The following is a 23,702-nucleotide window of genomic DNA, read 5'->3' on the forward strand; positions in this document are numbered from 1 at the left end:
TATGAAGAGCTTCAAAAGGTGTCAACAATATGAGCAACATGAAACGGTCTGAAAAATAGGAGGAGCATGAAACGGTGTTCATAAACATGACGAGCCTGAAAAAGTGTGAAAAATATGAAGAGCTTCAAAGGTGTGAAAAATATGAAGAGATTCAAAAGGTGTCAAAAATATGAGGAGCATGAAACGGTCTGAAAAATAGGAGAGGCATGAATTTGTGTTGAAAAACATGAAGAGCCTGAAAAGTTGTGAAAAATATGAAGAGCTTCAAAGGTGTCAAAAATGGGAGGAGCATGAAAGGGTGTGAAAAATAGGAGGAGCATGAAATCGTGTTCAAAAACATGAAGAGCCTGAAAAGGTGTGAATAATATGAAGAGGTTCAAAAGGTGTGAAAATTATGAGGAGCATGATACGGTGTGAAAAATAGGAGGAGCATGAAGCGGTGTTCAAAACATGAAGAGCCTGAAAAGGTGTGAAAATATGAAGAGCTTCAAAAGGTGTGAAATACATGAGGAGCATGAAACTGTCTGAAAAATAGGAGGAGCATGAAAAGGTTTTCAAGAACTTGAAGAGCCTGAAAAGGTGTGAAAAATATAAAGGGCATCAAAAGGTGTGAAATACATGCGGAGCATTAAACGGTCTGAAAAATAAGAGGAGCATGAAGTGGTGTTGAAAAACATGAAGAGCCTGAAAAGGTGTGAAATAAATGAAGAGCTTCAAAAGTTGTGAAAAATATGAAGAGCTTCTAAAGGTGTCAAAAATATGAGGAGCATGAAACGGTCTGAAAAATAGGAGGAGCATGAAGTGCTGTTGAAAAACATGAAGAGCCTGAAAAGGTGTAAAATATATGAAGAGATTCAAAAGGTGTCAAAAATGAGATGAGCATGAAACGGTCTGAAAAATCGGAGGAGCATGAAGTGGGGTTGAAAATCATGAAGAGCCTGAAAAGGTGTGTAAAATATGAAGAGCTTCAAAAGGAGTGAAATACATGAGGAGCATGAAACCGTCTGAATTATAGGAGGAGCATGAAACGGTGTTCAAAAACATGAATAGCCTGAAAATGTGTGAAAAATATGAAGAGCTACAAAAGGTGTGAAAAATATGAAGAGCTTCAAAAGGTGTGAAATACATGAGGAGCATGAAACGGTCAGAAAAATAGGAGGAGCATGAAGTGGTGTTGAAAAACATGAAGAACCTGAAAAGGTGTTAAAAATATGAAGAGCTTCAAAAGGTGTCAAAAATGTGAGGAGCATGAAACGGTCTGAAAAATAGGAGGAGCATGAAACCGTGTCAAAAACATGAAGAGCCTGAAAAGGTGTGAAATATATGAAGAGATTCAAAAGGTGTCAAAAATATGAGGAGCATGTAACGGTTTGGAAAATAGGACGAGCATGAAGTGGTGTTGAAAAACATGAAGAGCCTGAAAAGATGTGAAAAATATGAAGAGCTTCACAAGGTGTCCACTATATGAGGAGCATGAAACTCTCTCAGAAATAGCAGGAGCATGAAGTGGTGCTTAAAAACATGAAGAGCCTAAAAGGTGTGAAAAATAAGAAAAGCTTAAAAAGATGTCACAAATATGAGGAGCATGAAACGGTCTGAAAAATTGGAGGATCATGAAGCGGTGTTGAAAAACATGAAGAGTCTGAAAAGTTGTGAAAAATATGAAGAGCTTCAAAAGGTGTCAAAAATGTGAGGAGCATGAAACGGTCTGAAAAATAAGAGGAGCATGAAACCGTTTCAAAAACATGAAGAGCCTGGAAAGGTGTGAAAAATGAAGAGCTTCAAAAGGTGTGAAATACATGAGGAGCATGAAACGGTCTGAAAAATAGGAGGAGCATGAAGCGGTGTTTAAAAACATGAAGAGCCTGAAAATGTGTGTAAAATATGAAGAGCTGGAAAAGGTGTCAAAAATTAGATTAGCATGAAACGGTCTGAAAAATAGGAGGAGCATTAAGTGGTGTTGAAAAACATGAAGAGCCTGAAAAAGTGTAAAATATATGAAGAGCTTCAAAAGGTGTTAAAAATAGAGGAGCATGAAGCGGTGTTCAAAAACATGAGGAGCCTGAAAATGTGTGTAAACTATGAAGAGCTTCAAAACGTGTCAAAAATATGAGGAGCACGAAACGGTCTGAAATATAGGTGGATCAAGAAGCGGTGTTGAAAAACATGAAGAGCGTGAAAACGTGTGAAAAATATGAAGAGGCTCAAAAGGTGTGAAAAATATGAAGAGCTTAAAATGGTGTCAAAAATGAGATGAGCATGAAACGGTCTGAAAAATAAGAGCAGCATGAAACGGTGTTCAAAAACATGAAGAGCCTGAAAAGGTGTGAAAAATATAAAGAGCTTCAAAAGCTGTGAAATACATGCGGAGCATGAAACGGTCTGAAAAATAGGAGGAGCATGAAAAGGTGTTCAAAAACATGAAAGCCTAAAAGGTGAGAAAAATATGAAGAGCTTCAAAAGGTGTGAAATACATGAGGAGCATGAAACGGTCTGAAAATTAGGCGGAGCATGAAGCGGTCTTCAAAAACATGAAGAGCCTGAAAAAGTGTGAAATATATGAAGAGCTTCAAAAGGTGTGAGGTACATGAGGAGAATGAAACCGTCTGAAAAATAGGAGGAGCATGAAGCGGTGTTCCAATACATGAAGATCCTGAAAACGTGTGAAATATATGAAGAGATTCAAAAGGTGTCAAAAATATGAGGAGCATGAAACGGTCTGAAAAAAATGAGGAGCAGGAAACCGTGTTCAAAAGTATGAAGAGCCTGAAAAGGTATGAAAAATTTGAAGTGCTTCAAAAGGTGTGAAAATTAGGAGGGTCATGAAGCGGTGTTCCAAAACATGAAGAGCCTGAAAATGTGTGTAAATTATGAAGAGCTTCAAAACGTGTCAAAAATATGAGGAGCATGAAACGGTCTGAAAAAATAGGAGGATCAAGAAGCGGTGTTGAAAAACATGAAGATCTGAAAACGTGTGAAAAATATGAAGAGCTTCAAAAGGTGTGAAAAATATGAAGAGCTTCAAAAGGTGTCAAAAATGAGATGAGCATGAAACGGTCTGAAAAATAGGAGGAGCATGAAGCAGTGTTCAAAAACATGAAGAGACTGAAAAAGTGTGAAAAATATGAAAAGGTTCAAAATGTGTCAAAAATATGAGGAGCTTGAAACGGTCTGAAAAAAGGAGGATCATGAAACGGTCTTCAAAACATAAGGAACCTGAAAAGGTGTGAAAAATATGAAGAGCTTCAAAAGGTGTCAAAAATATGAGGAGCATGAAACGGTCTGAAAAAGAGGAGGAGCATGAAACCGTGTTCAAAAACATGAAGAGCCTGAAATGGTGTGAAAAATATGAACAGCTTCAAAAGGTGTGAAAAATATGAAGAGCTTCAAAAGGTGTCAAAAATGAGATGAGCATCAAACGGTCTGAAAAATCGGAGGAGCATGAAGTGGGGTTGAAAATCATGAAGAGCCTGAAAAGGTGTGTAAAATATGAAGAGCTTCAAAAGGAGTGAAAGACTTGAGGAGCATGAAACCGTCTGAATTATAGGAGGAGCATGAAACGGTGATCAAAAACATGAAGAGCCTGAAAACGTGTGAAAAATATGAAGAGCTTCAAAAGGTGTGAAAAATATGAAGAGCTTCAAAAGGTGTCAAAAAGTAGATGAGCATGAAACGGTCTGAAAAATAGCAGCAGCATGAAGAGGTGTTGAAAAACATGAAGAGCCTGAAAACGTGTGAAAAATATGAAGACTTTCAAAAGGTGTGAAAAATATGAAGAGCTTCAAAAGGTGTCAAAAAGTAGATGAGCACGAAACGGTCTGAAAAATAGGAGGAGCATGAAGTGGTGTGGAAAAAAATGAAGAGCCTGAAAAGGTGTGAAAAATATGGAAAGCTTCAAAAGGTGTCAAAAATATGAGGAGCATGAAACGGTCTCAAAAAATAGGAGGAGCATGAAGCGGTGTTCAAAAACATGAAGAGCCTGAAAAGTTTTGAAATATATGAAGAGCTTCAAAAGGTGTCAAAAATATGAGGAGCATGAAACGGTCTGAAAAAAAGGAGGAGCATGAAGCGGTGTTCAAAAACATAAAGAGCCTGAAGAGGTTTGAAAAATATGAAGAGCTTCAAAAGGTGTCAAAAATATGAGGAGCATGAAACGGTCTTAAAAATAGGAGGAGGATGAAGTGGTGTTCAAAAACATGAAGAGCCTGAAAAGGTGTGAAAAATAGGAAAATCCTCAAAACGTGTCAAAAATATGAGGAGCATGAAACGGTCTGAAAAATTGCAGGAGCATGAAGCGGTGTTGAAAAACATGAATAGTCTGAAAACGTGTGAAAATATGAAGAGGTTCAAAAGTTCTGAAAAATATGAAGAGCTTCAAAAGGGGTCAAAAATTAGATGAGCATGACGGTCTGAAAAATAGGAGGAGCATGAAGCACTGTTGAAAATCATGAAGAGTCTGAAAAGGTGTGAAAAATATGAAGAGCTTCAAAAGATGTGAAAAATATGAAGAGCTTCAAAAAGTGTGAAATACATGAGGAGGATTAAACGGTCTGAAAAATAGGAGGAGCATTAAGCGGTGTTGAAGAACATGAAGGCCTGAAAACATGTGAAAAATATGAAGAGCTTCAGAAGGTGTGAAAAATATGAAGAGCTTCAAAAGGTGTCAAAAATTAGATGAGCATGAAACGGTCTGAAAAATAGGAGGAGCATGAAGTGGTGTTGAAAAAAATGAAGAGCCTGAAAAGGTTTGAAAAATATGAAAAGCTTCAAAAGGTGTCAAAATATGGGGAGCATGAAACTGTCTCAAAAATAGGAGGAGCATGAAGCGGTGTTCAAAAACAAGAAGAGCCTGAAAAGGTGTGAAAAATATGAGGAGCTTCAAAAGGTGTGAAATACATGTGGAGCATTAAACGGTCTGAAAAATAGGAGGAGCATGAAGCGGTGTTGAAAAACATGAAGAGCTTGAAAAGGTGTGAAAAATATGAAGAGTTTCTAAAGGTGTCAAAAATATGAGGAGCATGAAACGGTCTGAAAAATAGGAGGAGCATGAACTGGTGTTGAAAAACATGGAGAGCCTGAAAAGGTTTGAAAAATATGAAGAGCTTCAAAAGGTGTGAAAAATATGAGGAGCATGATACGGTCTGAAAAATAGGAGGAGCATGAAGCGGTGTTGAAAAACATGAAGAGACTTAAAACGTGTGAAAAATATGAAGAGTTTCAAAAGGTGTGAAAAATATGAAGAGCTTCAAAAGGTGTCAAAAATTAGATGAGCATGAAACGGTCTGAAAAATAGGAGGAGCATGAATAGGTGTTCAAAAACATGAAGAGCCTGAAAAATAGTGAAAAATATGAAGAGCTTCAAAAGTTGTCAAAAATATGAGGAGCATGAAACGGTCTGAAAAATAGGAGGAGCACGAAACGGTCTGAAAAACAGGAGGAGCAAGAAACAGTGTTGAAAAACATGAAGAGTCTGAAAAGGCGTAAAAAATATGAAGAGCTTCAAAAGGTGTCAAAAACATGAGGAGCAGGGAACGGTCTGAAATGTACGAGGAGCATGAAGCCGTGTTCAAAAACCTGAAGAGCCTGTAAAGGTGTGAAAAATATGAAGAGCTTCAAAAGGTGTCAAATATAAGAGGAGTATGAAACGGTCTGAAAAATAGGAGGAGCATGAAGCAGTCCTGAAAAACATGAAGAGCCTGAAAAGGTGTGAAAAACATGAAGAGCTTCAAAGGTGTCAAAGAAATGAGGAGCATGAAACGGTCTGAAAAATAGGAGGAGCATGATACGGCGTTCAAAAACATGAAGAGCCTGAAAAGGTGTGAAAAATATGAAGAGCTTCAAAAGGTGTCAAAAATATGAGGAGCATGAAACGATATGAAAAATAGGAGGAGCATGAAGCGGTGTTCAAAAACATTAAGAGCCTGAAAAGGTATGAAAAATATGAAGAGCTTCAAAAAGTGTCAAAAATATGAGGAGCATGAAACGGTCTGAAAAATACGAGGAGCATGAAGCCGTGTTGAAAACCTGAAGAGCATGAAACGGTGTTGAGAAACATGAAGAGCATGAAGAGATGTGAAAAATATGAAGAGCATGAAAAAGTGTGAAAAATATGAGGAGCATGAAACGGTCTGAAAAATACGAGGAGCATGAAGCCGTGTTCAAAAACCTGAAGAAACTGAAAAGGTGTGAAAAATATGAAGAGCTTCAAAAGGTGTCAAAATTATGAGGAGCATGAAACAGTCTGAAAAATAGGAGGAGCATGAAACGGTGTTCAAAAACATGAAGAGCCTGAAAGGTTGAAAAATATGAAGAGCATGAAAATGTGTGAAAAATATGAGGAGCATGAAACTGTGTTCAAAAAAATGCAGAGCCTGAAAAGGTGTGAAAAATATGAAGAACTTCAAAACGTGTCAAAAATGTGAGGAGCATGAAACTGTCTGAAAATAGGAGGAGCATGAAGCGGTGTTCAAAAACATGAAGAGCCTGAAAAGGTGTAAAATATATGAAGAGCTTCAAAAGGTGTTAAAAATATGAGGAGCATGAAACCTTTTGAAAAATAGGAGCAGCATGAAGCGGTGTTAGAAAACCTAAAGAGATTGAAAAGGTGTGAAAAATATGAAGAGCTCAAAAGTTGTGTAAAATATGAGGAGCATGAAACGGTCTGAAATATAGGAGGAGCATGAAACGGTGTTCAAAAATATGAAGAGGCTGAAAAGGTGTGAAAAATATGAAGAGCTTCAAAACGTGTCAAAAATATGAGGAGCATGAAACAGTCTGAAAAATAGGAGGAGCATGAAGCGGTGTTCAAAAACATGAAGAGCCTGAAAAGTTCTGCAAAATATGAAGAGCTTCAAAAGGTGTGCAAAATATGAGGAGCATTAAACGGTCTCAAAAATAGGAGAGCATGAAGCGGTGCTGAAAAATATGAAGAGCCTGAAAAGGTGTTCAAAAATATGAAGAGTTGAAAAGGTTTGAAATATATGAAGGGCTTCAAAAAGTGTGAAAACTATGAAGAGCTTCAAAAGGTGTGAAAAATATGAAGACCTTCAAAATGTGTCAAAAATGAGATGAGCATGAAACGGTCTGAAAAATACGAGCAGCACGAAGCGGTGTAGAAAAACATGAAGAACCTGAAAATGTCTGAAAAATATGAAGAGCTTCAAAAGGTGTGAAAAATATGAAGAGCTTCAAAAGGTGTGAAAAATATGAAGAGCTTCAAAAGATGTGAAAAATATGAAGAGCTTCAAAATGTGTCAAAATTGAGAGGAGCATGAATCGGTCTGAAAAATAGGAGGAGCATGAAGCGGTGTTGAAAAACGGTAGAGCCTGAAAAGGTGTGAAAAATATGAAGACTTCAAAAGTTGTCAAAAATATGAGGAGCATGAAACGGTCTGAAAAATAGGAGGAGCATGAAGCGGTGTTGAAAAATATTAAGAGCCTGAAAAGGTGTGAAAAATATGAAGAGCTTCAAAATGTGTCAAAAATATGAGGGGCATGAAACGGTCTGAAAAATAGGAGGAGCATGAAAAGTAGTTCAAAAACATGAAGAGCCTGAAAAGGTGTGAAAAATATGAAGAGCTTCAAAAGGTTTCAAAATTATTAGTCGCATGAAACGGGTAAAAAAAATAGGAGGAGCATGAGACGGTGTTGAAAAACATGAAGATCCTGAAAAGGTGTGAAATATATGAAGAGGTTCAAAAGTTATCAAAAATATGAGGAGCATGAAAGGGTCTGAAAATAGGAGGAGCATGAAACTTTGTATGTATACATGAAGAGCATGAAAAGGTGTGAAAAATTTGAAGAGCTGCAAAAGGTGTCAAAAATATGAGGAGCATGTAACGGTGTTGAAAAACATGAAGAGCATTAAAAGTGTGAAAAATATGAAAAGCTTCAAAAGGTGTCAAAAATATGAGGAGCATGAAACGGTCTGAAAAATAGTAGGAGCATGAGATGGTGTTGAAAAACCTGAAGAACCTGAAAAGGTTGGAAATATATGAAGAGCTTTCAAGGTGTCAAAAATATGAGGAGCATGAAACGGTCTGAAAAATAGGAGAAACATGAAACGGTGTTGAAAAACATGAAGAGCATGATAAGTGTTAAAAATATAAAGAGCTTCAAAAGGTGCCAAAATTTGAGGAGCATGAAACGGTCTGAAAAATAGGAGGAGCATGAAACCATGTTTAAAAGCATGAAGAGCCTGAAAAGGTGTGAAAAATATGAAAAGCTTCAAAAAGTGTCAAAAATATGAGGAGCATGAAACGGTCTGAAATATAGGAGGAGCATGAAGCGGTATTCAAATACATGAAGAGCCTGAAAAGGTGTGCAAAATATTAAGAGCTTCAAAAGGAGTCAAATATACGAGGAGCATGAAACGGTGTTGAAAAACATGAAGAGCATGAAAAGGTGTGAAAAAAAAGAAGAGTTTCAAAAGGTGTCAAAAATATGAGAAGCATGCAACTGTCTGAAAAATAGGAGGAGCATTAAACAGTGTTCAAAAACATGAAGAGCCTGAAAAGGTGTGAAATATATCAAGAGTTCAAAAGGTGTCAATAATATGAGGAGCATGAAACGGTGTTCAAATACATGAAAAGCCTGAAAAGGTGCGCAAAATATGAAGAGCTTCAAAAGGTGTCAAATATATGAGGAGCATGAAACGGTGTTGAAAAACATGAGGAGCATTAAAAGTGAGAAAAATATAAACAGCTTCAAAAGCTGTCAAAAATATGAGGAGCAAGAAACGGTATGAAAAAGAGGAGGAGCATGAAACGGTGTTGAAAAACATGAAGAGAATGAAAAGGTGTGAAAAATATGAAGAGCTTCAAAAGGTGTCAAAAATATGAGGAGCATGAAACGGTCTTAAAAATAGGAGAAGCATGAGACGGTGTAAAAACATGAAGAACCTGAAAACGTTGGAAAAATATGACAAGCTTCAAAGGTGTCAAAAATATGAGGAACATGAAACTGTCAGAAAAATATGAGGAACATGAAACGGTCTAAGAAATAGGACGAGCATGAAACAGTGTTGAAAATCATGAAGAGCGTGAAAAGGTGTGCACAATAAGAAGAGCTTCAGAAGGTGTCAATAATATGAGGAGCATGAAAGGGTCTGAAAAACAGGAGGAGCATGAAATGCTGTTGAACACAGGAATTGCTTGAAAAGGTATGAAAAATATGAGAGTTTCAAAAGATGTTAAAAATATGAGGAGCATGAAAGGGTCATAAACATTGGAGGAGCATGAAACGGTGTTGAAAAACATGAAGAGCTTCAAAGAGTGTGAAAAATATGAAGAGCTTCAAAAGCTGTCATAAATATGAGGAGCATGAGACGCTCTGAAAAATATGAGGAGCACGAAATGGTCTGAAAAATGGGAGGAGCATGAAACGTTGTATCAAAACATGAAGAGCATGAAAAGGTGTGAAAAATATGAAGAGCTTCAAAATGTGTGAAAAATATGAGGAGCATGAAACAGTCTGAAAAATAGGAGGAGCATGATACGGTGTTGAAAAACATGAAGAGCCTGAAAACGTGTGAAAAATATGAAGAGCTTCAAAAGGTGTCAAATATAAGAGGAACATGAAACAGTGTTCAAAAACATGAAGAGCCTGAAAAGCTGTGAAAAATATGAAGAGCTTCAATAGGGTTAAAAATATGAGGAGCATGAAACGATCTGAAAAATATGAGGAGCATGAAGCGGTGTTCCAAAACATTAAGAGCCTGAAAAGGTATGAAAAATATAAAGAGCTTCAAAAAGTGTCAAAAATATGAGGAGCATGAAACGGTCTGAAAAATATGAGGAGCATGAAGACGTGTTCAAAAACCTGAAGAGCATGAAGCGGTGTTGAGAAACATGAAGAGCATGAAAAGATGTGAAAAATATGAAGAGCATGAAAAAGTGTGAAAAATGTGAGGAGCATGAAACGGTCTGAAAAATACGAGGAGCATGAAGACGTGTTCAAAAACCTGAAGAGCATGAAGCGGTGTTGAGAAACATGAAGAGCATGAAAAGATGTGAAAAATATGAAGAGCATGAAAAAGTGTGAAAAATGTGAGGAGCATGAAACGGTCTGAAAAATACGAGGAGCATGAAGCCGTGTTAAAAAACCTGAAGAAACTGAAAAGGTGTGAAAAATATGAAGAGCTTCAAAAGGTGTCAAAGTTATGAGGAGCATGAAACCGTCTGAAAAATAGGAGGAGCATGAAATGTTGTTCAAAAACATGAAGAGCCTGAAAGGTGTGAAAAATATGAAGAGCATGAAAATGTGTGAAAAATATGAGGACCATGAAACTGTGTTCAAAAAAATGCAGAGCCTGAAAAGGTGTGAAAAATATGAATAACTTCAAAACGTGTCAAAAATATGAGGAGCATGAAACTGTCTGAAAAAGGAAGAGCATGAAGCAGTGTTCAAAAACATGAAGAGCCTGAAAAGGTGTAAAATATATGAAGAGCTTCAAAAGGTGTCAAAAATATGAGGAGCATGAAAGGGTCTGAAAAATAGGAGGAGCATGAAGCGGTGTTCAAAAACAAGAAGAGCCTGAAAAGGTGTGAAAAATATGAGGAGCTTCAAAAGGTGTGAAATACATGTGGAGCATTAAACGGTCTGAAAAATAGGAGGAGCATGAAACGGTGATAAAAAATGAAGAGCGTGAAATGGTGTGAAAAATATGAAGAGCTTCAAAATGTGTCAAATATAAGAGGAACATGAAGCAGTGTTCAAAAACATGAAGAGCCTGAAAAGCTGTGAAAAATATGAAGAGCTTCAAAAGGTGCCAAAAATATATGGAGCATGAAACGGTCTGAAAAATAGGAGGAGCATGAAGCGGTGTTGAAAAACATGAAGAGCCTGAAAAGGTGTGAAAAATATGAAGAGCTTCAAAAGGTGTCAAAAATATGAGGAGCATGAAACCGTATGAAAATAGGAGGAGCATGAAGCAGTGTTCACAAATATGAAGAGCCTGAAAAGGTGTGAAAAATATGAAGTGTTTCAAAACGTGTCAAAAATATGAGGAGCATGAAAAGTTCTGAAAAATGGAGGAGCATGAAGCGGCGTTCAAAAACCTGAAGAGCCTGAAAACGTGTGAAAAATATGAAGAGCTTCAAACGGTGTGAAATATATGAGGAGCATGAAACGGTCTGAAAAATACGAGGAGCATGAAGCCGTGTTCAAAAAACTGAAGATCCTGAAAAGTTGTGAAAAATATGAAGAGCTTCAATAGGGTTAAAAATATGAGGAGCATGAAACGGTCTGAAAAATATGAGGAGCATGAAGCGGTGTTCCAAAACATTAAGAGCCTGAAAAGGTATGAAAAATATGAAGAGCTTCAAAAAGTGTCAAAAATATGAGGAGCATGAAACGGTCTGAAAAATACGAGGAGCATGAAGACGTGTTCAAAAACCTGAAGAGCATGAAGCGGTGTTGAGAAACATGAAGAGCATGAAAAGATGTGAAAAATATGAAGAGCATGAAAAAGTGTGAAAAATGTGAGGAGCATGAAACGGTCTGAAAAATACGAGGAGCATGAAGCCGAGTTAAAAAACCTGAAGAAACTGAAAAGGTGTGAAAAATATGAAGAGCTTCAAAAGGTGTCAAAGTTATGAGGAGCATGAAACCGTCTGAAAAATAGGAGGAGCATGAAATGGTGTTCAAAAACATGAAGAGCCTGAAAGGTGTGAAAAATATGAAGAGCATGAAAATGTGTGAAAAATATGAGGAGCATGAAACTGTGTTCAAAAAAATGCAGAGCCTGAAAAGGTGTGAAAAATATGAAGAGCTTCAAAAGGTGTCAAAAATATGAGGAGCATGAAACCGTATGAAAATAGGAGGAGCATGAAGCAGTGTTCACAAATATGAAGAGCCTGAAAAGGTATGAAAAATATGAAGTGTTCAAAACGTGTCAAAAATATGAGGAGCATGAAAAGTTCTGAAAAATGGAGGAGCATGAAGCGGTGTTCAAAAACCTGAAGAGCCTGAAAACGTGTGAAAAATATGAAGAGCTTCAAACGGTGTGAAATATATGAGGAGCATGAAACGGTCTGAAAAATACGAGGAGCATGAAGCCGTGTTCAAAAAACTGAAGATCCTGAAAAGTTGTGAAAAATATGAAGAGCTTCAAAAGGTGTGAAATACATGAGGAGGATTAAAGAGTCTGCAAGATAGGAGGAGCATGAAGCGTTTTTGAAAAACATGAAGCGCCTGAAAAGGTTTGAAAAATATGAAGAGATTCTAAAGGTGTCAAAAATATGAGGAGCATGAAATGGTCTTAAAAATACGAGGAGTATGAAGTGGTGTTGAAAAACATGAAGAGCCTGAAATGGTGTGAAATATATGAAGAGCTTCAAAGGGTGTCAAATATATGAGGAGCATGAAACGGTCTGAAAAATAGGAGGAGCATGAAACGCTGCTGAAAAAAATGAAGAGCCTGAAAAGGTGTGAAAAATATGGAAAGCTTCAAAAGGTGTCAAAAATATGAGGAGCATAAAACGGTCTGAAAAATAGGAGTAGCATGATGCGGTGTTCAAAAACATGAAGAGCCTGAAAAGGTGTGAAAAATATGAAGAGCTTCAAAAGGTGTCAAAATTATGAGGAGCATGAAACGGTCTGAAAAATAGGAGAGCATGAAGCGGTGTTCAAAAATATAAAGAGCCTGAAAAGGTGTAAAAATACGAAGAGCTTCAAAAGGTGTCAAAAATATGAAGAGCATGAAACGGTCTTAAAAAAAGGAGGAGGATGAAGCGGTGTTGAAAACCATGAAGAGTCTGAAAACGTGTGAAAAATATGAAGAGCTTCAAAAGGTGTCAAAAATGAGATGAGCATGAAACGGTCTGAAAAATAGGAGGAGCATGAAGCGGTGTTGAAAATCATGAAGAGCCTGAAAAGGTGTGAAAAATATGAAAAGCTTCAAAAGATGTGAAAAATATGAAGAGCTTCAAAAGGTGTCACAATGAGATGAGCATGAAACGGTCTGAAAAATAGGAGGAGCATGAAGTGGTGTTGAAAAAAATGAAAAGCCTTAAAATGTGTGAAATATATGAAGAGCTTCAAAAGGTGTCAAAAATATGAGGAGAATGAAACGGTCTGCAAAATAGGAGGAGCATGAAATGGTGTTCAACAACATGAAGAGCCTGAAAAGGTGTGAAAAATATGAACAGTTTCAAAAAGTGTGAAATACATGAGGAGAATTAAACGGTCTGAAAAATAGGAGGAGCATGAAATGGTGTTCAAAAACATGAAGAGCCTGAAAAGGTGTGAAAAATATGAACAGTTTCAAAAAGTGTGAAATACATGAGGAGAATTAAACTGTCTGAAAAATAGGAGGAGCATGAAGCGGTGTTGAAAAACATGAATGCCTGAAAACGTGTGAAAAATATGAAAGCTTCAAAAGTTGTGAAAAATATGAAGAGCTTCAAAAGTTGTGAAAAATATGAAGAGCTTCAAAAGGTGTCAAAAATTTGATGAGCATGAAACGGTCTGAAAAATAGGAGGAGCACGAAGTGGTGTTGAAAAAAATGAAGAGCCTGAAAAGGTTTGAAAAATATGAAAAGCTTCAAAAGGTGTCAAAATATGAGGAGCATGAAACTGTCTCAAAAATAGGAGGAGCATGAAGCGGTGTTCAAAAACAAGAAGAGCCTGAAACGGTGTGAAAAATATGAAGAGCTTCAAAAGGTGTCAAAAATATGAGGAGCATGAAACGGTTTTGAGAAACATGAATAGCCTGAAAATATGTGAAAAATATGAAGAGCATAAAAATATGTGAAAAATATGAGGAGCATGAAACTGTGTTCAAAACATGAAGAGCCTGAAATGGTGTGAAAAATATGAAGATCTTCAGAAGGTGTCAAAATTGAAGGCATTTCCCCTGAAATCAGGAACAAGACAAGGGTGCCCACTCTCACCACTACTATTCAACATAGTGTTGGAAGTTCTGGCCACAGCAATCAGAGCAGAAAAAGAAGTAAAAAGATTCCAGATAGGAAAAGAAGAAGTAAAATTCTCACTGTTTGCAGATGACATGATCCTCTACATAGAAAACCCTAAAGATTCTGCCAGAAAATTACTAGAACTAATCAATGAATATAGTAAATTTGCAGGATATAAAATTAACACACAGAAATCCCTTGCATTCCTATATACTAACAATGAAAAAACAGACAGAGAAATTAAGGAAACAATACCATTCACCATTGCAACAAAAAGAATAAAATACTTAGGAGTATATCTACCTAAAGAAACAAAGGACCTATACATAGAAAACTATAAAACACTGATGAAAGAAATCAAAGAGGACACAAACAGATGGAGAAACATACCGTGTTCATGGATTGGAAGAATTAATATTGTCAAAATGGCTATTCTACCCAAAGCAGTCTATAGATTCAATGCAATCCCTATCAAGCTACCAATGGTATTTTTCACAGAACTAGACCAAAGAATTTCACAATTTGTATGGAAATACAAAAAACCTCGAATAGCCAAAGTAATCTTGAGAAAGAAGAATGGAGCTGGAGGAATCAACCTGCCTGACTTCAGACTCTACTACAAAGCCACAGTCATCAAGACAGTATGGTACTGGCACAAAGACAGAAATATAGATCAATGGAACAGAATAGAAAGCCCAGAGATAAATCCACGAACCTATGGACACCTTATCTTTGACAAAGGAGGCAAGGATATACAATGGAAAAAAGACAACCTCTTTAACAAGTGGTGCTGGGAAAACTGGTCAACCACTTGTAAAAGAATGAAACTAGAACACTTTCTAACACCATACACAAAAATAAACTCAAAATGGATTAAAGATCTAAATGTAAGACCAGAAACTATAAAACTCCTAGAGGAGAACATAGGCAAAACACTCTCCGACATAAATCAAAGCAAGATCCTCTATGACCCACCTCCCAGAATATTGGAAATATAAGCAAAACTAAACAAATGGGACCTAATGAAACTTAAAAGCTTTTGCACTACAAAGGAAACTATAAGTAAGGTGAAAAGACAGCCCTCAGATTGGGAGAAAATAATAGCAAATGAAGAAACAGACAAAGGATTAATCTCAAAAATATACGAGCAACTCCTGCAGCTCAATTCCAGAAAAATAAATGACCCAATCAAAAAATGGGCCAAAGAACTAAACAGACATTTCTCCAAAGAAGACATATAGATGGCTAACAAACACATGAAAAGATGCTCAACATCACTCATTATTAGAGAAATACAAATCAAAACCACAATGAGGTACCATTACACGCCAGTCAGGATGGCTGCTGTCCAAAAGTCTACAAGCAATAAATGCTGGAGAGGGTGTGGAGAAAAGGGAACCCTCTTACACTGTTGGTGGGAATGCAAACTAGTACAGCCGCTATGGAAAACAGTGTGGAGATTTCTTAACAAACTGGAAATAGAACTGCCATATGACCCAGCAATCCCACTTCTGGGCATACACACTGAGGAAACCAGAACTGAAAGAGACACGTGCACCCCAGTGTTCATCGCAGCACTGTTTATAATAGCCAGGACATGGAAGCAACCTAGATGCCCATCAGCAGATGAATGGATAAGGAAGCTGTGGTACATATACACCATGGAATATTACTCAGTCATTAAAAAGAATTCATTTGAACCAGTTCTAATGAGATGGATGAAGCTGAAGCCCATTATACAGAGTGAAGTAAGCCAGAAAGATAAAGAACATTACAGCATACTGACACATGTATATGGAATTTAGAAAGGTGATAACGATAACCCTATATGCAGAACAGAAAAAGAGACACAGAAGTACAGAACAGACTTTTGAACTTTGTGGGAGAATGTGAGGGTGGGATATTTCAAAAGAACAGCATGTATCCTATCTATGGTGAAACAGATCACCAGCCCAGGTGGGATGAACGAGACAAGTGCTCCGGCCTGGTGCACTGGGAAGACCCAGAGGAATCGGGGGGAGAGGGAGGTGGGAGGGGGGATCGGGATTGGGAATACATGTAAATCCATGGCTGATTCATATCAATGTATGACAAAACCCACTGGAAAAAAAAATATGAGAAGCATGAAACAGTCTGAAAAATAGGAGGAGCATGAAACGGTGATCAAAAACATGAAGAGCCTGAAAACGTGTGAAAAATATGAAGAGTTTCAAAAGGTGTGAAAAATATGAAGAGCTTCAAAAGGTGTCAAAAAGTAGATGAGCATGAAACGGTCTGAAAAATAGCAGCAGCATGAAGAGCTGTTGAAAAACATGAAGAGCCTGAAAACGTGTGAAAAATATGAAGACTTTCAAAAGGTGTGAAAAATATGAAGAGCTTCAAAAGGTGTCAAAAAGTAGATGAGCACGAAACGGTCTGAAAAATAGGAGGAGCATGAAGTGGTGTGGAAAAAAATGAAGAGCCTGAAAAGGTGTGAAAAATATGGAAAGCTTCAAAAGGTGTCAAAAATATGAGGAGCATGAAACGGTCTCAAAAAATAGGAGGAGCATGAAGCGGTGTTCAAAAACATGAAGAGCCTGAAAAGTTTTGAAATATATGAAGAGCTTCAAAAGGTGTCAAAAATATGAGGAGCATGAAACGGTCTGAAAAAAAGGAGGAGCATGAAGCGGTGTTCAAAAACATAAAGAGCCTGAAGAGGTTTGAAAAATATGAAGAGCTTCAAAAGGTGTCAAAAATATGAGGAGCATGAAACGGTCTTAAAAATAGGAGGAGGATGAAGTGGTGTTCAAAAACATGAAGAGCCTGAAAAGGTGTGAAAAATAGGAAAAGCCTCAAAACGTGTCAAAAATATGAGGAGCATGAAACGGTCTGAAAAATTGCAGGAGCATGAAGCGGTGTTGAAAAACATGAATAGTCTGAAAACGTGTGAAAATATGAAGAGGTTCAAAATTTCTGAAAAATATGAAGAGCTTCAAAAGGGGTCAAAAATTAGATGAGGATGACGGTCTGAAAAATAGGAGGAGCATGAAGCACTGTTGAAAATCATGAAGAGTCTGAAAAGGTGTGAAAAATATGAAAAGCTTCAAATGATGTGAAAAATATGAAGAGCTTCACAAAGTGTGAAATACATGAGGAGGATTAAACGGTCTGAAAAATAGGAGGAGCATTAAGCGGTGTTGAAGAACATGAAGGCCTGAAAACATGTGAAAAATATGAAGAGCTTCAGAAGGTGTGAAAAATATGAAGAGCTTCAAAAGGTGTCAAAAATTAGATGAGCATGAAACGGTCTGAAAAATAGGAGGAGCATGAAGTGGTGTTGAAAAAAATGAAGAGCCTGAAAAGGTTTGAAAAATATGAAAAGCTTCAAAAGGTGTCAAAATATGGGGAGCATGAAACTGTCTCAAAAATAGGAGGAGCATGAAGCGGTGTTCAAAAACAAGAAGAGCCTGAAAAGGTGTGAAAAATATGAGGAGCTTCAAAAGGTGTGAAATACATGTGGAGCATTAAACGGTCTGAAAAATAGGAGGAGCATGAAGCGGTGTTGAAAAACATGAAGAGCTTGAAAAGGTGTGAAAAATATGAAGAGTTTCTAAAGGTGTCAAAAATATGAGGAGCATGAAACGGTCTGAAAAATAGGAGGAGCATGAACTGGTGTTGAAAAACATGGAGAGCCTGAAAAGGTCTGAAAAATATGAAGAGCTTCAAAAGGTGTGAAAAATATGAGGAGCATGATACGGTCTGAAAAATAGGAGGAGCATGAAGCGGTGTTGAAAAACATGAAGAGACTTAAAACGTGTGAAAAATATGAAGAGTTTCAAAAGGTGTGAAAAATATGAAGAGCTTCAAAAGGTGTCAAAAATTAGATGAGCATGAAACGGTCTGAAAAATAGGAGGAGCATGAATAGGTGTTCAAAAACATGAAGAGCCTGAAAAATAGTGAAAAATATGAAGAGCTTCAAAAGTTGTCAAAAATATGAGGAGCATGAAACGGTCTGAAAAATAGGAGGAGCACGAAACGGTCTGAAAAACAGGAGGAGCAAGAAACAGTGTTGAAAAACATGGAGAGTCTGAAAAGGCGTAAAAAATACGAAGAGCTTCAAAAGGTGTCAAAAACATGAGGAGCAGGGAACGGTCTGAAATGTACGAGGAGCATGAAGCCGTGTTCAAAAACCTGAAGAGCCTGTAAAGGTGTGAAAAATATGAAGAGCTTCAAAAGGTGTCAAATATAAGAGGAGTATGAAACGGTCTGAAAAATAGGAGGAGCATGAAGCAGTCCTGAAAAACATGAAGAGCCTGAAAAGGTGTGAAAAACATGAAGAGCTTCAAAGGTGTCAAAGAAATGAGGAGCATGAAACGGTCTGAAAAATAGGAGGAGCATGATACGGCGTTCAAAAACATGAAGAGCCTGAAAAGGTGTGAAAAATATGAAGAGCTTCAAAAGGTGTCAAAAATATGAGGAGCATGAAACGATATGAAAAATAGGAGGAGCATGAAGCGGTGTTCAAAAACATTAAGAGTCTGAAAAGGTATGAAAAATATGAAGAGCTTCAAAAAGTGTCAAAAATATGAGGAGCATGAAACGGTCTGAAAAATACGAGGAGCATGAAGCCGTGTTGAAAACCTGAAGAGCATGAAACGGTGTTGAGAAACATGAAGAGCATGAAAAGATGTGAAAAATATGAAGAGCATGAAAAAGTGTGAAAAATATGAGGAGCATGAAATGGTCTGAAAAATACGAGGAGCATGAAGCCGTGTTCAAAAACCTGAAGAAACTGAAAAGGTGTGAAAAATATGAAGAGCTTCAAAAGGTGTCAAAATTATGAGGAGCATGAAACAGTCTGAAAAATAGGAGGAGCATGAAACGGTGTTCAAAAACATGAAGAGCCTGAAAGGTTGAAAAATATGAAGAGCATGAAAATGTGTGAAAAATATGAGGAGCATGAAACTGTGTTCAAAAAAATGCAGAGCCTGAAAAGGTGTGAAAAATATGAAGAACTTCAAAACGTGTCAAAAATGTGAGGAGCATGAAACTGTCTGAAAATAGGAGGAGCATGAAGCGGTGTTCAAAAACATGAAGAGCCTGAAAAGGTGTAAAATATATGAAGAGCTTCAAAAGGTGTTAAAAATATGAGGAGCATGAAACCTTTTGAAAAATAGGAGCAGCATGAAGCGGTGTTAGAAAACCTAAAGAGACTGAAAAGGTGTGAAAAATATGAAGAGCTCAAAAGTTGTGTAAAATATGAGGAGCATGAAACGGTCTGAAATATAGGAGGAGCATGAAACGGTGTTCAAAAATATGAAGAGGCTGAAAAGGTGTGAAAAATATGAAGAGCTTCAAAACGTGTCAAAAATATGAGGAGCATGAAACAGTCTGAAAAATAGGAGGAGCATGAAGCGGTGTTCAAAAACATGAAGAGCCTGAAAAGTTCTGCAAAATATGAAGAGCTTCAAAAGGTGTGCAAAATATGAGGAGCATTAAACGGTCTCAAAAATAGGAGAGCATGAAGCGGTGCTGAAAAATATGAAGAGCCTGAAAAGGTGTTCAAAAATATGAAGAGTTGAAAAGGTTTGAAATATATGAAGGGCTTCAAAAAGTGTGAAAACTATGAAGAGCTTCAAAAGGTGTGAAAAATATGAAGACCTTCAAAATGTGTCAAAAATGAGATGAGCATGAAACGGTCTGAAAAATACGAGCAGCACGAAGCGATGTAGAAAAACATGAAGAGCCTGAAAAGGTGTGAAAAATATGAAGAGCTTCAAAAGGTGTGAAAAATATGAAGAGCTTCAAAAGGTGTGAAAAATATGAAGAGCTTCAAAAGATGTGAAAAATATGAAGAGCTTCAAAATGTGTCAAAATTGAGAGGAGCATGAATCGGTCTGAAAAATAGGAGGAGCATGAAGCGGTGTTGAAAAACGGTAGAGCCTGAAAAGGTGTGAAAAATATGAAGACTTCAAAAGTTGTCAAAAATATGAGGAGCATGAAACGGTCTGAAAAATAGGAGGAGCATGAAGCGGTGTTGAAAAATATTAAGAGCCTGAAAAGGTGTGAAAAATATGAAGAGCTTCAAAATGTGTCAAAAATATGAGGGGCATGAAACGGTCTGAAAAATAGGAGGAGCATGAAAAGTAGTTCAAAAACATGAAGAGCCTGAAAAGGTGTGAAAAATATGAAGAGCTTCAAAAGGTTTCAAAATTATTAGTCGCATGAAACGGGTAAAAAAAATAGGAGGAGCATGAGACGGTGTTGAAAAACATGAAGATCCTGAAAAGGTGTGAAATATATGAAGAGGTTCAAAAGTTATCAAAAATATGAGGAGCATGAAAGGGTCTGAAAATAGGAGGAGCATGAAACTTTGTATGTATACATGAAGAGCATGAAAAGGTGTGAAAAATTTGAAGAGCTGCAAAAGGTGTCAAAAATATGAGGAGCATGTAACGGTGTTGAAAAACATGAAGAGCATTAAAAGTGTGAAAAATATGAAAAGCTTCAAAAGGTGTCAAAAATATGAGGAGCATGAAACGGTCTGAAAAATAGTAGGAGCATGAGATGGTGTTGAAAAACCTGAAGAACCTGAAAAGGTTGGAAATATATGAAGAGCTTTCAAGGTGTCAAAAATATGAGGAGCATGAAACGGTCTGAAAAATAGGAGAAACATGAAACGGTGTTGAAAAACATGAAGAGCATGATAAGTGTTAAAAATATAAAGAGCTTCAAAAGGTGCCAAAATTTGAGGAGCATGAAACGGTCTGAAAAATAGGAGGAGCATGAAACCATGTTTAAAAGCATGAAGAGCCTGAAAAGGTGTGAAAAATATGAATAGCTTCAAAAAGTGTCAAAAATATGAGGAGCATGAAACGGTCTGAAATATAGGAGGAGCATGAAGCGGTATTCAAATACATGAAGAGCCTGAAAAGGTGTGCAAAATATTAAGAGCTTCAAAAGGAGTTAAATATACGAGGAGCATGAAACGGTGTTGAAAAACATGAAGAGCATGAAAAGGTGTGAAAAATATGAAGAGTTTCAAAAGGTGTCAAAAATATGAGAAGCATGCAACTGTCTGAAAAATAGGAGGAGCATTAAACAGTGTTCAAAAACATGAAGAGCCTGAAAAGGTGTGAAATATATCAAGAGTTCAAAAGGTGTCAAAAATATGAGGAGCATGAAACGGTGTTCAAATACATGAAAAGCCTGAAAAGGTGCGCAAAATATGAAGAGCTTCAAAAGGTGTCAAATATATGAGGAGCATGAAACGGTGTTGAAAAACATGAGGAGCATTAAAAGTGTGAAAAATATAAACAGCTTCAAAAGCTGTCAAAAATATGAGGAGCAAGAAACGGTCTGAAAAAGAGGAGGAGCATGAAACGGTGTTGAAAAACATGAAGAGAATGAAAAGGTGTGAAAAATATGAAGAGCTTCAAAAGGTGTCAAATATATGAGGAGCATGAAACGGTCTTAAAAATAGGAGAAGCATGAGACGGTGTAAAAACATGAAGAACCTGAAAACGTTGGAAAAATATGACAAGCTTCAAAGGTGTCAAAAATATGAGGAACATGAAACTGTCAGAAAAATATGAGGAACATGAAACGGTCTAAGAAATAGGACGAGCATGAAACAGTGTTGAAAATCATGAAGACCGTGAAAAGGTGTGCACAATAAGAAGAGCTTCAGAAGGTGTCAATAATATGAGGAGCATGAAAGGGTCTGAAAAACAGGAGGAGCATGAAATGCTGTTGAACACATGAATTGCTTGAAAAGGTATGAAAAATATGAGAGTTTCAAAAGATGTTAAAAATATGAGGAGCATGAAAGGGTCATAAACATTGGAGGAGCATGAAACGGTGTTGAAAAACATGAAGAGCTTCAAAGAGTGTGAAAAATATGAAGAGCTTCAAAAGCTGTCATAAATATGAGGAGCATGAGACGCTCTGAAAAATATGAGGAGCACGAAATGGTCTGAAAAATGGAAGGAGCATGAAACGTTGTATCAAAACATGAAGAGCATGAAAAGGTTTGAAAAATATGAAGAGCTTCAAAAGGTGTGAAAAATCTGAGGAGCATGAAACGGTCTGAAAAATCGGAGGAGCAAGAAGTGGTGTTGAAAAACATGAAGAACCTGAAAAGTTGTGAAAAATATGAAGAGCTTCAAAAAGTGTCAAAAATATGAGGAGCATGAAACGGTCTGAAATAAAGGAGGAGCATGAAGCGGTGTTGAAAAACATGAAGATCCTGAAAAGGTGTGAAATATATGAAGAGTTTCAAAGGGTGTCAAATATATGAGGACCAGGAAACGGTCTGAAAAATAACAGGAGCATGAAATGGTGTTCAAAAACAAGAAGAGCCTGAAAAGGTGTGAAAAATATGAGGAGCTTCAAAAGGTGTGAAATACATGTGGAGCATTAAACGGTCTGAAAAATAGGAGGAGCATGAAGCGGTGTTCAAAAACAAGAAGAGCCTGAAAAGGTGTGAAAAATATGAGGAGCTTCAAAAGGTGTGAAATACATGTGGAGCATTAAACGGTCTGAAAAATAGGAGGAGCATGAAACGGTGATAAAAAATGAAGAGCGTGAAATGGTGTGAAAAATATGAAGAGCTTCAAAATGTGTCAAATATAAGAGGAACATGAAACAGTGTTCAAAAACATGAAGAGCCTGAAAAGCTGTGAAAAATATGAAGAGCTTCAAAAGGTGCCAAAAATATATGGAGCATGAAACGGTCTGAAAAATAGGAGGAGCATGAAGCGGTGTTGAAAAACATGAAGAGCCTGAAAAGGTGTGAAAAATATGAAGAGCTTCAAAAGGTGTCAAAAATATGAGGAGCATGAAACCGTATGAAAATAGGAGGAGCATGAAGCAGTGTTCACAAATATGAAGAGCCTGAAAAGGTGTGAAAAATATGAAATGTTTCAAAACGTGTCAAAAATATGAGGAGCATGAAAAGTTCTGAAAAATGGAGGAGCATGAAGCGGCGTTAAAAACCTGAAGAGCCTGAAAACGTGTGAAAAATATGAAGAGCTTCAAACGGTGTGAAATATATGAGGAGCATGAAACGGTCTGAAAAATACGAGGAGCATGAAACCGTGTTCAAAAAACTGAAGATCCTGAAAAGTTGTGAAAAATATGAAGAGCTTCAATAGGGTTAAAAATATGAGGAGCATGAAACGGTCTGAAAAATATGAGGAGCATGAAGCGGTGTTCCAAAACATTAAGAGCCTGAAAAGGTATGAAAAATATAAAGAGCTTCAAAAAGTGTCAAAAATATGAGGAGCATGAAACGGTCTGAAAAATATGAGGAGCATGAAGACGTGTTCAAAAACCTGAAGAGCATGAAGCGGTGTTGAGAAACATGAAGAGCATGAAAAGATGTGAAAAATATGAAGAGCATGAAAAAGTGTGAAAAATGTGAGGAGCATGAAACGGTCTGAAAAATACGAGGAGCATGAAGACGTGTTCAAAAACCTGAAGAGCATGAAGCGGTGTTGAGAAACATGAAGAGCATGAAAAGATGTGAAAAATATGAAGAGCATGAAAAAGTGTGAAAAATGTGAGGAGCATGAAACGGTCTGAAAAATACGAGGAGCATGAAGCCGTGTTAAAAAACCTGAAGAAACTGAAAAAGTGTGAAAAATATGAAGAGCTTCAAAAGGTGTCAAAGTTATGAGGAGCATGAAACCGTCTGAAAAATAGGAGGAGAATGAAATGGTGTTCAAAAACATGAAGAGTCTGAAAGGTGTGAAAAATATGAAGAGCATGAAAATGTGTGAAAAATATGAGGAGCATGAAACTGT

This window comes from Dama dama, unplaced genomic scaffold (assembly GCF_033118175.1).
Source record: "Dama dama isolate Ldn47 unplaced genomic scaffold, ASM3311817v1 ptg000126l, whole genome shotgun sequence".
Lineage (NCBI taxonomy): Eukaryota > Metazoa > Chordata > Mammalia > Artiodactyla > Cervidae > Dama > Dama dama.